General features: G+C 40.4%; 1 long non-coding RNA gene across 1 annotated transcript; it reads right to left on the bottom strand.

The window, feature by feature from the left end:
- Positions 1-3,051: 3,051 nt before the first annotated feature.
- Positions 3,052-15,473, bottom strand: LOC148222641 (uncharacterized). Its single transcript, XR_015805686.1, has 3 exons — positions 15,302-15,473; positions 10,342-10,413; positions 3,052-4,920 (listed from the first exon to the last, which is right to left on the bottom strand). It is a non-coding gene; the product is annotated as an uncharacterized LOC148222641 (long non-coding RNA).
- Positions 15,474-15,833: the final 360 nt, after the last annotated feature.

Genomic DNA, 15,833 nt, shown 5'->3' with positions numbered 1-15,833 from the left:
CGTTCCTGAAATGATAGTGTGGCCTAAGGAGTGGGGGGAAGGATGCACCACCACAGAAGGCAACCATGAAGATACACTCCAAGGTGTTTCTGTCTACATTCTCTGAAATGATAACCACCAACAGTTGTCACCACTGAAATCTTCTGTATAAATCATCAGAAAATATTGTCTCCATTAACAGTGGTGAATATACAAATTAATGAGCAATACCAATCATAATCCACTGAAGGGAGAAGGATCACCGCAAGGACAGTTGATTTCTTTGTGTCTTTTCTACACAGCATGCAGTTCTCAGCCATTTTTAGCCTGTGGTTACTCACTGTGGGTGAGCAGGTTGGTTGCTGCTGCTCTTTGAGGCTCTCTCCCACCATAAAATGGACCAGTGTCCATTTTATAAATGCAAAGGAAGAGCAGGGGAAAAATAGTGTATTTTGTGTTATGCATTTAAAACATAAAAGCACAACATAGCAAAAGTAGCTTAAGAGAGCTTTTTAGAGGTCTCATAAGGGATGAGGAAGTCAGAAATTAGCTACATCCCTCATTAGCTTTTGCCTACTTGACAAATATTCTACTGGCATTACCTCTTACTTTTATAAGGAGGAGCTCTATTGGAGAAAAGGATTTGATGATTCTGCAATGTTTAGTGTCTTGTTAAATATAACATGCTGAGCATATTTATTTGAGAAGGTCTATGGTTGCCTTAGCTTGTGTTCTACAATCATCTTACTATAATTAAACTGCATAAAATCTGGTATTATCTAAAGGTTTATCAACTGGGATTTAATTTAACTGCAAACTCTGCCTTTAAAAGATACCAAAATTACTGTTGTCATAACAGCCACCATAAATCTGCATTAGTAACTGAACCTAAGACCATCTGCTCCTGGGGCTGTAACCCCGAAGAAGATATAGAAAGGAAAAACTGTGAATTTCTTCCTTATATCCAGGACCTAGGGCTTTTTGCCAGGACAACAAGTGCTTGTGAACAAGACATTCAGAAAAGAGACTCCATCGATCACTCAACTTGTGTTACCAAAATTCTCTAGAGATGACTGTTTCCACCACTATTCACGTTTCAGTTTGTGGTTATTCTAAATCTGGTCCTGTATTTGCAATGCAGTTAAGTGATACTCAGAACAGGCCATGCTACTCCAGTCTTCACACAGACAGCACCTTTTTCCACCTGTCAGTTTGGACTTTCCCCACCTCCCTATAGCAGGACTCTTCTAGTCTCCCCTGCTCTGATCCAACACTAGGAATAACAGGGTAAAATAAGAAAAGCAGCAAGATTTAAAATTACTTATAGTGAAAAAGATATTAATAATTAAAAGTTGTTTTATTTTCCAGTATTTGTTTGGAATAATTTTTAGGTTCCGTTGCTAATATGGAACTATGATATTATATAACTTGTTTTCATATTTTTATATAGCAATTCAGTGATGTTGAAATGTGTGCATTTCTGGAAGACCCGTTCAGGAGTTGTGAATGTACAGATCAGACATCCTGTGTTGTTTCTGACATCCTGTGACGTCTTCGTCACGGAGCTCTCGGTTTAAAGAAGCGCTGGAGCAAGGCGGTGCCGGCGCGGGCGGAAAGGCCGGGCCGAGCAGCCCAGCCCCGGCCCCGCGGTGCCTGCGCAGGGCGGCCGGGCCAGGGCCGGGATCGGGGTCGGGGCCGGGGCCGGGCGGCTCCGCGCAGCAGCAGCGGCCGCGCAGGGCTCAGCTCGCACACAAACCTCAGGCTGCTTGTTTACCACATCGTTACCTGCATATCATTCTCTATGCTATACTGCGACGCAGGAAACTTTTCCCCCCGCATCATACCTAAAATTCAGGGCTCATTGCAAAGTGGAACTCATTACCAGCTGGCTTTAGTTTTCAGTCTCTGTGCACACTGTGCTGTACTTATCACGACAGTAATAAGCTAAAATAAAGGGCAAGCTGAAAACAGCTTATCTGCTGCCTGACCACAGAAGAAATTGGCTAGTGGTTAGGCTCGCTCATACTTCCTCATTTTTTTTGTACTTCAGGTTACAAAGAGGGATGTCATTAGCTTATGTAAACTCACTGCTAAATAAGCAGGTCTTTACTCCTTTTTCATCTGCTTGTTAGATCTGCAAAAGTAAGACCATGTACACAAAGTCACTGCTTTCAAATTTGAATGCATAATTTATATGTGTAATTTAAATCAATATGTAGTGAATGGTTCAGTAACACAGCAATTACTGAAATTTTACCCTAAAGTACAATGCAACCTTTTTCCTCATCACAGCATTATGGGATAGTGTGATAAATGGGATTCGTGCGAACTAAATTGTAACTATATAAGCACAATTGTACTCATATCAATAGAAAATAATTGTTACAAAGCAAAAAAGGAAATGGTGAGACAAAGCAGCATCTGGAATCCTCCAGATGTTAGGCGGGAGTAGTAGAAGAATGAGGTTTGATAAGCAGCATCTAGAAATAAAAAGTTTTGACCTTGGAATGGGCCAAATTGGGATGATTCCAGGCATGGAACTTGAATAAGGTTTTATTGTGGGAACATATGCTGAGCTACAGAACCCCACGCTCAGTGCGCTTGTGCTACCTGTGAGGTTACACAGCGGACACTGATGAAGACAAAGAGCCTGCATCGGAAATAAGACCCTCAAAGGGATGAGAGATCCCTAACTGCTAACAGAGCATGTGCAACACAACATAGTGACGTAGACTTTAGGAACAGAAACTAGGAGGAGCTTTCCAGAAAATTCTGTATTAATATCTATTAGCATATAGTATATAAGTGGGATTTCTGGCTTGATTGTTTGGTATGTGAGGAAGGGCGAGCCCCTCCCCGTACCCCCGGTCGGTTTTGCTTATGCTTTATACCAACCTCAATTATACTAAATTACTCACTGCCAAATTTTGTATATACTCAAATATATGTATCTAATATACTTTGCTTGTATTGATTTATGTACAATTGCTGCTATTGAAAAAAAATTGCTGCTAAATTTAATCTTGTTGTCTGATAAATTGGACAAATAGAACATCATTCATAACAATAGGATTTGGGGAATCCTATTAGTAAGAAGTGTATTAGCATTTATTTAAAAATAATTTTTACTTCACAGATCTATATCAAAGCTAAAAGCAAACACACCCTGTAAAGTTAAACATTAAAAGGAAAGCCAACACCAGATTTGCTTTCCTTTAGTTTAATAATAATTTAAAAGCTGACAATTCATTTTCTGGTGTATGTACTTATGGATGACCTCTTGGAGTCGACAATGCTGGAAAAATTTTCAATTAAAAATTACTCTAGATTTTTAGATTTATATGTCTAGATAGCCTCTCTCAAAATAAATTCCCAAGGATTTAATTAGCTTTACCTTACTTCAAAAGGCAACCTCTAGACCTTCCAGAGTGAGTGTAAGGAAGCAAGAGGTGAAAAAAAATGCATGTCCTTTCCTCAAGTACAGCAATTTTAGTACAAGAACAATGTATCAGAATTGTTAGATCAAGAACTCACTGCTTTAAATACATAAACACAAGGAACTTGTGTTTCTGGTTTTTGATGTATTTCAGAATTCAACTGTAAAAGGGACAGATTCACCATAAAAGGGTAGTTCATTAAAACTTGATTCTGCAAGTTGATTTTGCATTTGGGAAGACTCTTAAGCGGAACTTACTTTACTGCTGTTACTTCCCTATCTAACAATAGTTACCTTCATATAGATTCTTTATAACTTTTACTGCCAGTGAAAGTAGGTTTTCATTTCCTTTAAAATAAATCCTGGTTTAGATTTCATTTGGCAAACCTGCAGCATTCTCACATGCCAAGTCGTCTGCTTGATCTTGTTTCATAGCGAACTTCATAGTAGTAGGGTCATAATAACAAGGATATGAAAATTGTTAAAGGAGTGAAGCAGTTCAACTTCCCTTAAGTTCCAGTCAGTGTCATAAAAACCCTTTGTGCAGGAATATCCAAGACTTTCTTCTTTATTTTACAGTGCTGATGATTATAATTTCTTACAAGGTGGAAAGTTAGAACTTAACATGTAAGATCACTCACCTAACTCAGCAAACGAAATAGCTGCTGTGTCATTAAAGTTTGCCATGTGGTAAGTATTTGCACCAAGTCTTTGCCTCTTGAATAGCTTGGTTTGCAGCTCTTTGTTTCATCAACCATAAACCACAGGGTTAAAACACAGTGCAAATAACAAAGTAAGAAGGGCTGTAAAATAGTGTCTTCATGATGTCTTCCAACAGCTGTTATCAGAAGTAGCAGAAGGTGCAAACTCAGTTGCAGTCCATGAATAATGGTAGTTTTTCTGGGGTTTTTATTTTTGATATTTTGAATGGCCATCATGTTTTTCTTCTCTGCAGAAGAGGCAGTAGTCAATTGCAATGACGATTATATGAACTACAGTTAAAACAATTCCAGCTGCTCTGACAAAAGAAGCTCCAGGCAGAGTTGGCCACAAGGTTCTATTTTCAGTATATCTTGAGGTGTTTCTTTTCTGCCTTCTGTAAGTAACAGGCAAATAAGCTTTGCTATAATCCAAGCACAAATGATGACTTGGTGTTTCACTGAGCGTGCTGGTAGTAAATACTGAGGAGATCAGCAGATGCAGCAAGACACCGGTGAAGTGCCATCAAAGTAAGAGGTCTTCTGCCACTTGCTCCTTGTGCTCCAAACATTGTCCATATTACAAATTGTGGTGTTCTCACATTAAGTACTAGTATTGTTTAACAGATTGCACCAAGGTCACAGAGGAGGGACCAACAGAGCAGGTGATGGCACAGAAGAAAATACTGCACTTTTTCTTCATTTTAAGGCATTCTCAGACTATCTCTGGAATTAGCAACATGAGTGAAATTTCCCTCAGATAAATTACTAAACATGTTCATGATCTTTAAAGGCAACTCCCAGGTCCTGTTAAAAAAAAAAACCCAAATGTATCATAATTTGTACAGTTAGCTTGATGCTATTTCTTCCCACAACCATAAGCATGATTAGCAGATATTCACAATAAGACAAGCTTGCCTGCACACAAGTAGCTGATTTCACTGTAACTGTTACATGTAATACATTGGTTTTCATGGCTGAAAGAATATCATACTAGAACCTCTAAAGCATGTCCTTAACTTTCTTCTTTTGATGGCCATTTACATACAGAGAGTAAGGAAATTAAAAGTATCCTTATAATAAGGATTGTTTGCAAAGCATTTTTGTTAGGTAAATTCATTCACAGAGTCTCGGAATGAATATGGTTGGAAGGCACCACAGCAGCTCATCTGGTCCCACCTCCCTGCTCTAGCAGGCTCATCCCAGAATTGCATCTGGATGCTTCTGGAATATCTCCAATGAGGGAGACTCCACATGCTCTCTGGGCAATCTATTCCAGTGCATGGTCTCCTGCACAGTAAAGTTCTTGCTCCTGTTCATGTGGAATTTCCTGGGTATCGGTTTCTGCCCATTGCCTCTTGTGTTATTGCTCAGCACCACCGAGCACAGCCTGGTCCTTGCTCAGAGCCCTCCCTGCAGAGACTCGTGTACATTGGTGAGGTCCCCTCTGAGTCATCTCTTCCTGAGGCTGAGCAGGCCCAGCTCCCTCAGCCTTGCTCGGAAGAGAGATGCTTCAGTCCCTGCATCATCTTTGCAGCCTCTGCCACACCTGCTTCAGGAGGTCCGTGTCTCTCTTGTGCTGAGGAGCCCAGAATTGGACACAGCACTCCAGATGTGCCTCACCAGGGCTGAGTCAAGGGGCAGAAACACTTCCCTTGACTTGCTAGCAATGCTTTTCCTAGTGCACCCCAGAATCTCATTGTCATCTTGGCCACAAGGGCTCACTGCTGGCTCATGGACAGTTTGCTGTGCACCAGGACCCCCAAGTTCTATGCAGAGCCACTTTCCAGCAAGTTGGCCCCCAGCTGTCTCAGTGCCTGAGGTTATTCTTCCCCAGGTGCAGGATCCTGCATTTGTTCTTGTTGAACATCAAATGGTCCTTCTCTGCCTACCTCTTTATCTCCAACCTGTCAAGGCTTTTCTGAATGGCTGCACAGCACTCTGCAGTATTGGTAATTCCTCTCAGCTTTGTGTCATCAGTGAACTTGCTGAGGAGGCATCTATCCAAGTCATTGATGAATAAGTCAACCTAACTGTCAATAAGTTAAATAATACTGGGTCCTGCATTGAACCTTGGGAGACACCACTAGTGCCAGGCCTCCAGCTAGACCGTGCGCCACTGACTACGACCGTCTGAGATGGGCCATTTAACCAGTTCTCAATTCATTTGATACTATTTCATGGGGCAAAGCAAGAACAAACAAATAAAGAGATTAAGCTGCTCGCTGAGCCCTCCTGATGGTCCCTCGACTAGCAAGACAGGTAGTGCAGAGAAATAAACTTGCACTACAGTAACCCTAATGTCTAAAATATATCAGCCTACAAAACCACTCTAGAATCTTTCACAAGTATTGCATTTACTAGAAAAACAAGGTACATTCCTGATTGTATCTATCTGGCACTTAGTATGACACATCTGTGTTGAATGTTTGTTTTCAAATATCTAAAGATATGTCAGTTCTGAACAGTATTTGAAGTAAAATTTTAGTCAGCAGGATATGATTTTTCATTTAAAGACAAATTGACTATGCCAGTTGTCACTAGCAACTTAAAAAACCCTCACGTATTAAGTATAAACATTATGTGCACAAAATCTTTGGAACTATTCTATTACGAGTATCAGTTCTCCATGAAGTTTATCTGTCTCAGAACCTTGTACTTCTGATATTTCAATGCCTTTCCAACATCTAACATTTTCTTATTTTTATATGAATGCAGAATCTTTTAAATTAAATGCAATCTTAAATGCTTTACTTGAGGTAACTTGTAATTTATTTTTAATGTGATTTTCAGGCATCTTTAGATGCTCCCTGCATTTAACTAAAGTACACATTACTGAGAAGACTGAATTTAATACTTGAGAACAGAGACAAGCACCCAAAAAAACCCCCAAAACCAAAAAAGATATTTCATAGGCAAGGAGAGTGCTGTATATGATCTATAGTCTCAGATTTGTCTGGGTGACCATCAATTAAGAAAGTACTTATGTACACAAACACTACAGTTTAAGCACTTCCAAAGCAGTTGGGTAATTTCAGATCATAAATCCTTTTTTCTAAAGTCATATAACAGCCTTGGTGCAAGCTTTCACTTTGCTCATGGCCAGCTGTCACTCAGCTGTTAGCCATAGGCTTCCTCCTGACAAAGTTTGCTTTGGAGAGCCTGGTGACCTCATTTTTATTACAACAAAGACCAGCCTGTGCTTGGCTGTTGGGTAACAGCAAGCCATAACACAGGTACTACATATCTTAACAAAACCCTAGAGTAGATCTTGCATAGTTCACCTACAATTAGCTTCCTCCAGAATACTTCTAAATACAAACAGCATATGGATGGGGGATAGTCAGCATCTCTTACTGACTCTGCATGGTTCAAGGTGACATATATATGTATGGCCTTTGGGCACATGGAGAAGAGATAAGCATTTAAAATGATTACATGGGCTGAAAAACATCTGTGGAAAAATACAGAGTATATGAAATTTATTTTGATGAAAGTGTCAGGGTCAGACATTGCATGTGTACAAGCTTTACGTAAAAAGAGAAATATTGGTATTTTTCTTTTGTATAAGCAAAAGGGGCCAGTGACTGCAACTTCCCTCCAAGGAGCTGAATCACCACTTCCTGTCAACTCGGTAGCACTAACACAGTTCAGAGTTACAGCTCCAAAGCTTCAAACTGCTTCACACAGGCCAGCTTCTGTTTGTACAGTGCAGTCACTGAGCTGCAGTTCAGCAGTGTCAATACTGATGTCTGGAGCTATTTTTAACGTGCACTGCATTGTCACAAATTGGCCTTCTGGTCTCCTACTGTAATCTGGTTAGCAAATGGTGCTCTGAGCTACTTCAGATATATAGATATATATATATGCATGGTAGACACTCAGTCTTCCATTTATTGTGCAGAATGATGAACTCATTGAAAGGATGCATTAAATAAGCAGAAAACTGCTATTGTTTTTGTTAGAATTCTCAGAATAGACATTGTAGACTTAAACCACTGAGTCCTGTGGTTGTCAGGGGCCTTAGAAATTCAATTTTATATGTGCATAAATAAGGAAAAGTTTGCTTAGTCATTCATCTATCAGTTGGTTGTTTCCTATGTATGGGCAAAAAAACCCAGAGGTTAAAGGGTCTTCTCTGCAGTTTAGATCTGTATGCTGATTTAGATCAGTCTGCAAGGCATGTGGTAAAACTTCAATTTATGAATTTTTACAGTTCTTATATCACAGTCACACAAGCCTGTTCACACAAGTCTTTACCCACAATACATGGAAGTCTTCATCTTGCAGATTTTCCAATATTACAAAAGCTTGAAGAATGTTAACACTGAGTTTGATAGAAAGTGAAGCCTGTTTGTACATCAGCAATGTTTCTACATGGAGCTAAAGCTTCATTTTAAAAGCATCACAGACTTCCTTTGGAATTTTTAATTAGACTACATAGAAGTAAAATTCTTTCATTTTAGCATTTAATAAACCCACTATATATATATATAGTTATATATATATATTAGTTGTATTATTTCAGGAACTGCCCATGGACATTGCAATGATAATATATTGATAAATAAATCAGGAAAAGTTTACAGGAAATCAAAATCAGATTACCACTCTAACATGTCTTATACTATCTTCTATCATTGCTACATTCATTGACTTTCAAAACTCCAAACTAATTTTGATTAAATATATTTGGAAACATTTAACAATCTGAAAGCAATATTTAGTCATTGTGGAAAAAAAAGGATTTTTAATATTTAAATACTTAGTGGCTGAAGGGGTCTGGAAATGCAAATCAGAAAGAATACACACCCAGCACAAGCAAACTCCCCCTGCTCAAGAGGGGCAGTCCCATCTGGCCTCCAGGACCTTGTGTTCACCAGCTGATTAGGCTGCGTCCTGAAGTGTCCCTGTCTCAGGAGCCCGGGTGGCTCTTCCTGCAGACAGGGTTGCTGCTGTGTGACATGAGAAGGAGCTCCCCCTTCAGCAGTGGTGGCAGCTGTGACAGTACTGACTCTACACTGTGTGCTGACAGTGCCTAAAACACGGCAGCTCTAAGGTGTCACAGGCTTCAACCCCTCTGTGCTCCAGGAGAATGAGGCTCTCCTTGCTCTGACAGCCCCAACACATCCGACAGCCCCACATGGATGCCTTAGGTAACTCAGAGCGTTTTAAAAGGCACTGGAAGCCTCCACTTAGGAAACTGAATTTCGTCCCAAAAAACACTGCATGAGCAGCCTGCTGCTCTGATTCTGGCCTGCTACTAACTGTAACCCTGATATGAGAGACTTCAAACAAGGAAAGATGTGGATTATAATGTGAGATGCTAGGAAGGCATCACTTGCTAAGAGGTCAGACTGATGTTCAGATAAGGTATTTCCAAACTGTCTGTAATACCACAAAGCTGACTGAATCTATTCTGAAAAAGCTATCCACATGAAGACAGAAAATTATGTGCAATTCTAGCTAAAATAATGGACTCTCTTCCACTGAAGCCAAAGGGTACTGCTGGTTTCAATTGGACAGGACTGGTTTAAGATGGAAGTGTGGGAATTGATGTTAAATGCTTTCTAGTCTGTTGCAGTTTTATTCAGACTCATGAGAAAGAATGTTGTTAGTTTTGGTAAAATGTTAAGAAGATGGGACATATGCAAAAGTATTTTCATTTTGTACCAACAATCTATTCCCAAATTTAAGAAATATCATTTGGAGAAGTTTCATAACACAAAAAGAGTATAGGAACATGGTGAACTTAAAGGATGAGAATGATGAACTAAAAATAATTCACAAGTAGGAAAATTTTATAAGTTTGAACCTACTGAGGCAATATTTAAAGACATATGTGACTCAGATCTTAGGGTGCAGACTCACTGAAGAATACCAATAACAGTTTTCAAATATATCGTGCATAGTTTAAATACAAAAGTATATTTTCCAGAAATAGTTTTTCTTACTACTGAGAAGAATAACATGGTGTATCCCCACTCTTCTGATGTTTAGCTACTGGGTATAGTTTTATTCTTTGAGTGTAACACAAACTGTAGTCTTAAATTCATCCTTTTACTGATAAGAGCTTCATGTAGGGAATACAAAGACTTTTATTTGGAAAAGACAAATTTTAAAAACAGATAAAACATTGAGTTCAGCAGTACACTCATGCCTACCAAACCCTGGTAATTAAAGGAATATGATGTAACTTGACCATATATTCAAAGAAAGTTAACTTACCTCGTATTTTGTCTCTGTTCAAATTGGAGTACTTTTTATGTTTCCTTCTCTGTGTTGCTAAAATATTGCTCACTGTAAAAGAAGAAGCAAGAGAAATTAAAGAGAAGCAAAAACAGAGAAGTTACTTGGAAACCAAAATGTCTAGAATGTCATTACATATTTAAAATATGAGTCCTTCTAGAGGCATTTACAGTTTTTATGCCATCACAGACTCAAAAAGTAATAGCAAGAGATAAAAATATTGTAATAAATACAATAACATCACAGCTATCATAGATTTACTGTGGCCTAAAATTTTACAGAAACAGAAAAAGTAATAAATCTCAGCTCCCCTTACTTAGAATGTAATTCTCCTAATTAATTAGTTGTGGTAAAGAAAATACCTGTTAAGAGCCTAAGACATACTGTGCACAATTTAGCTGCTCTGATTCACAGAAAAGGGAATATACAGTCATTATCTTGTTGTTGTTGTTGTTGTTATTGGGGATGATATTTTATCACTGTCAACATTCTTTGGGTTTTCAACAGGTTTTATAGCATCCCTCTTTGAAAGCATTACAAAAATCCTTCTTCCACCCAGGTAGAATAGGAAGAAAAGTAAGATCTTTTGATATTTTTCTTATGGTATGAACTATATAAAGTATTTAATTGCATTGTCCCTTCAGCTGTCCCTTCAGCCAACTTAAACAGCTCAAAGGCAAGACTTCAAAGTGGTTTCAAAATTTTTTTTAAGAAATGCGTACAAATATGTCAGAAATAAAATATTTAAAATGCTTTAAAAATGGAATATTAGAAACAATATGAGAAATAGGGAATATAGTAGCCCATGGGAAACAGATTGATTCTTACAAGGTCAATACTCAGTAAGGTAAGTATAGATAAGCAAGATGAAGGGTGTGATTGAGAGAACATCCCTCTTTCTACATCAGCACTACCCATTTTCACTGCTTATTACTCAATTCTGCATCTGAGATTGAATTACTGATGTTTTTATGAAGTCCTATGGGCTCCCAGGCCAGGGAGCATCAAGAGAGCATCATCTAAGTACTGAAGAAATAAATATATATAAATAAATATGTAACTGAAAAACGAACTCATCTTTAATGAAAAATCGTTCCTGGGACTCTCTTCATCACTTCTGAGAATCTCTAATGTATATTAGTAATTGTATAGTGAATTTTAGCTGTGGAAACAAAACATAAGTGGCCTGGAATATGTGAGTGAAACAACCAAAAAACCTCCGTATTTTTCATGCAAATTTTGGTCCCAAGCCTTAGAATGGCAACAGGCTTTCCCCTGAGCTAGCTGTCAATAACAGTCCTAAATAGGCAGCTGCAAGCTGGTATCCTGGGTAGAGAACAGCAGCAGCAAGGGGTATCTGCACTGTGGTAAATGGGATTCATGCTAACTAAATTATAACTATATTAGCACAATTGTACTCATATCAATAGAAAATAATTGTTACAAAGCAAAAAAGGAAATGGTGAGACAAAGCAGCATCTGGAATCCTCCAGATGTTAGGTGGGAGTAGTAGAAGGATGAGGTTTGATAAGCAGCATCTAGAAATAAAAAGTTTTGACCTTGGAATGGGCCAAATTGGGATGATTCCAGGCATGGAACTTGAATAAGGTTTTATTGTGGGAACATATGCTGAGCTACAGAACCCCACGCTCAGTGCGCTTGTGCTACCTGTGAGGTTACACAGCGGACACTGATGAAGACAAAGAGCCTTCATCGGAAATAAGACCCTCAAAGGGATGAGAGACCCCTAACTGCTAACAGAGCATGTGCAACACAACATAGTGACGTAGACTTTAGGAACAGAAACTAGGAGGAGCTTTCCAGAAAATTCTGTATTAATATCTATTAGCATATAGTATATAAGTGGGATTTCTGGCTTGATTGTTTGGTATGTGAGGAAGGGCGAGCCCCTCCCCGTACCCCCGGTCGGTTTTGCTTATGCTTTATACCAACCTCAATTATACTAAATTACTCACTGCCAAATTTTGTATATACTCAAATATATGTATCTAATATACTTTGCTTGTATTGATTTATGTACAATTGCTGCTATTGAAAAAAAAATGCTGCTAAATTTAATCTTGTTGTCTGATAAATTGGACAAATAGCACGTCATTCATAACATGCACCAATACATTTGTATAATGAGACAGGCACTTGGAAAAACGTGTGTCCCGTCTTCTCTGACTTGTTCTATGAAAGCTCCTCCTTTCCTCCAAACACCACAGATCAGCAGGCAGAATCTCCTCTGGCCAGTTCTTCATGCTGGGTGTACCTTGTGGCTGTCTCCATACAGAGGTACCTGGTGAATCAGACTGACATTGCTACAACCCACTGCATTTTGTTGATACTTCTCAGACAGGACCTATGACTTAAAAGAGGCTGCAAGGCTGCAACATGCTTTCAGCAAGACCACAGTGGGCTTGCTGGTTTTGTGGGTTTTTTTCGGATATCATTTTATGAAATTGGGATAATAAAATTATTCTAGTTGAAGGAACAGTTAGAACACATCTGAGAAGCTATATTATTGCTAGTTCTGAGGGAAAAAGCAAGTAGACAATATGCTGCTTATTGTCAGGGGATGGGGGCCCTGCTCTGTCATGTTGCTGTCCAACTGAAGATTCTCAACGTACCATTACAACAAGCCAGGCTCTGGCTGACAGTGAGCTAAAGACAGTGAGCAGAACTGGTAAGGAGAGTTGCAGCAGCACACAGCCGTCTTTCAGCTAACATCCTACAAACAGCAGCTGCCAACAGCAAATTAGTCGATGGCTCTGTGCTGAGGCAGTGAGCAGGGCTTTTCACAGCACAGTGCATTTGAGGTGCGCTGTAATTGGGGTTTGGTGGGTGCTCGGCAAATTCAGGAAGAGCAATTTGCACCTCCTTGTGCCAGAAACGGAATGAGTCAGATCCTTGAAGCTTCAATTTCAGCTTTGCTGCTGCCTCCTCATTGTTCTGACTAATATAATGATTTCATACCCAGCTAAGTATGGTAAAGGCCAGCTGCGTGGCCTCTAGGTTGAAGCCAGCTCATGCTGGCGTCAAAGCTAAAAGACTCCCACAGATTTCAGGGGAGCAGCTGCAGGCCACTCCAGCTACCTGTAAGCAAAATTATTAACTGCACTAAGAAACACACAAATCAAGACACATTTAACAATACAGCACATCACGTCAGAAGTCATTAGCATCTCAATTCTTAAGTGTCAAATTTGAAACATCTGAAAGAGGCTGGAAGTTCAGAAAGAGCAAAGCAGATGGACATAAGACTTCTAATATATTAAAAACCAAGAAACTTAAAATAGGCAACAACTTTGAATGCAAGTCTAACTCTCTAAATATATGAAAAAAAGCCCTAGAAAAATGCCCTGTATGATTTTGACCCCAGATGTCCCCAGTTACAGCACGTTCCCAAATGCACTATGCTGTGAAAAGTCCTGCTCACTGCCTCAGCACATACTCATCTAGCACCACAGGATCAGTGTCCTGTGTTAACTTGGTATGACCTTGGTCCTGGGCAATGGGCAATACTGAAACCTCTGTCTTTCATGAGACTTCATATATACACACTGGCACTTTTCATGGTCTGTAAACACATTTACAGAATACAGGCTTCTTTCCAATTTATTTAATTACTTATTACAATCAAAGTATTTAAAAAAACATTTTTTACTAATGGGTAGGATATTTTTTTCCTTCTGTTTATAAATTAACTATAGTAATTTGTGAATTCTGAGGGAGAAACGACTTAAAATAATGTAACATTTGAAAGATTTAGTAACAGTTTTATTTCCGTGTGTTCTCCCACAGGAACCACGACTTGGCAATACATTTGATAACTGTTTTTCCTTCTGATCTTGTGTAAGCCAAAACCTTGGTCTGATAAATTATATTGTGAGAGCAGTTATCTAAAACTGCCTGAAGCTCTGGCAGAATCAGAGCCCTTGGCCTTGATGCTAACCCTGCAAAAGGTAATGAGAGTTTGCAGTTGGCTATGGGCACAGTAAGATTAGATTTGGTTCTGTAAGGCTGCTGTAACTCCAGAAAATGAAGACCTCATCATTTAGTAGTGTTCCTAGTTAGTCCACAACATTTTTTTCTCAAAAGGTGAAGATAAGGTCAGTGGTGAGACCTAAAAGCTTCCCCACCTCTCCAGAAGAACTGCAGTGAGAAAGGGCAGGGTAATTTGACACAGAGGTCAGACTTTGTATGTACTTGCTGTACAGTATTCTCTAGTCTCAGAATAGTGCAGCTGACAGCTAGAATCCCTCCTTTCTAACAGATGTCAGGTGTATTTCAGTAAATATCGAAACCATGGATGGCTTTCTGAGCGTCATGTGAAAACCAGAGATTCTAAGGTTTCCTGCACGCAGTTTGTAACCTCCTTAGAAGCCCCCATTATCAGCCTTGCCTGCCTGTCAAGCACTACTCGCTTTTTGGGTCAAAGAGGCATCAAAATGGGGTCAGAGGACGAGCTCATTATTTCCTGTCTTCTCAGCAGTCTGCTCCCAGTGTGTTTCTTGGCTCCTCTGTGACGAACATGGCATTGTTTGTGAAACAATGTCATGTCTTAATGATTTGCAAAGTACTATGAATCGTGCATATTAAAGATACTCAGCAAGCATTAACAGCTGCTATTTAGTGCAGCAAAGTTTTATAGAATTTCAAGGATATAGACTAATTATATGTTGAACAATAAGCCCCCATTATACTGGGCTTACTTAAATAGCCCATCAAGACTTCAATAAATTGGCAATAGCATGAGAGAAATTAATATAGGTTTTAAAAAATATTTAAGATCTAATTTGCTACATCTGAAGTAGCAATATTTGCAGATGGATCTTAGTTAAAGCACATAAAATAAATATTAAAAAAACCCCAATGTATCCTTGCCAAATAATTAAACTTTCAGAACCCGTAAGGTGTCTGACCCCAGCGTGACCTGGTGTCACCGGCGTCATTCCCGCTCCGCATCGCCGGGAGCGCCCGCCCGATGTGTCACGTCACATCAGCACCTGGCGAACCGTGCGGAGCCGCTGCTCCTGGCCCGGCCCGACCGGCGGCCGAGGCCGCTCCCGGTTGCAGCTCCCGCCGGGCCCGGGCGCGGCCGGGACCCGGCTCCTCCGGGAGCAGCCCCGCCTGAGGGGGCCCGGCCGCTGCGCCACGGCGCCCCCTGGCGTGGCGGCTCCGCCATGGCGGCCCCGCTGGCCCCGCGCCCGCAGGGAGTACCGGCCTCGGGGCGGCCTGGAGGAGAGCACCGGCCCCACAGCGGCCCCACAGCGGCCCCACACCGGCCCCACGGCGGCCCCACACCGGCCCCACGGCGGCCCCACAGCGGCCCCACGGCGGCCCCACGGCGGCCCTGCAGAGGCCCCACAGGGAGCACTGTCCCCACACCGGACTGGCGGGCCAAGGGGCTGCCGGAGGCTTGGAACATTATTACTTTTAGGGACAGTAAAATATGGTCACTGCTC

The sequence above is a fragment of the Sturnus vulgaris genome, chromosome 10 (assembly GCF_052056855.1).
Source record: "Sturnus vulgaris isolate bStuVul1 chromosome 10, bStuVul1.hap1, whole genome shotgun sequence".
NCBI classification, from domain to species: Eukaryota; Metazoa; Chordata; class Aves; order Passeriformes; family Sturnidae; genus Sturnus; species Sturnus vulgaris.
This window is presented reverse-complemented; position numbering and strand designations above follow the sequence as displayed.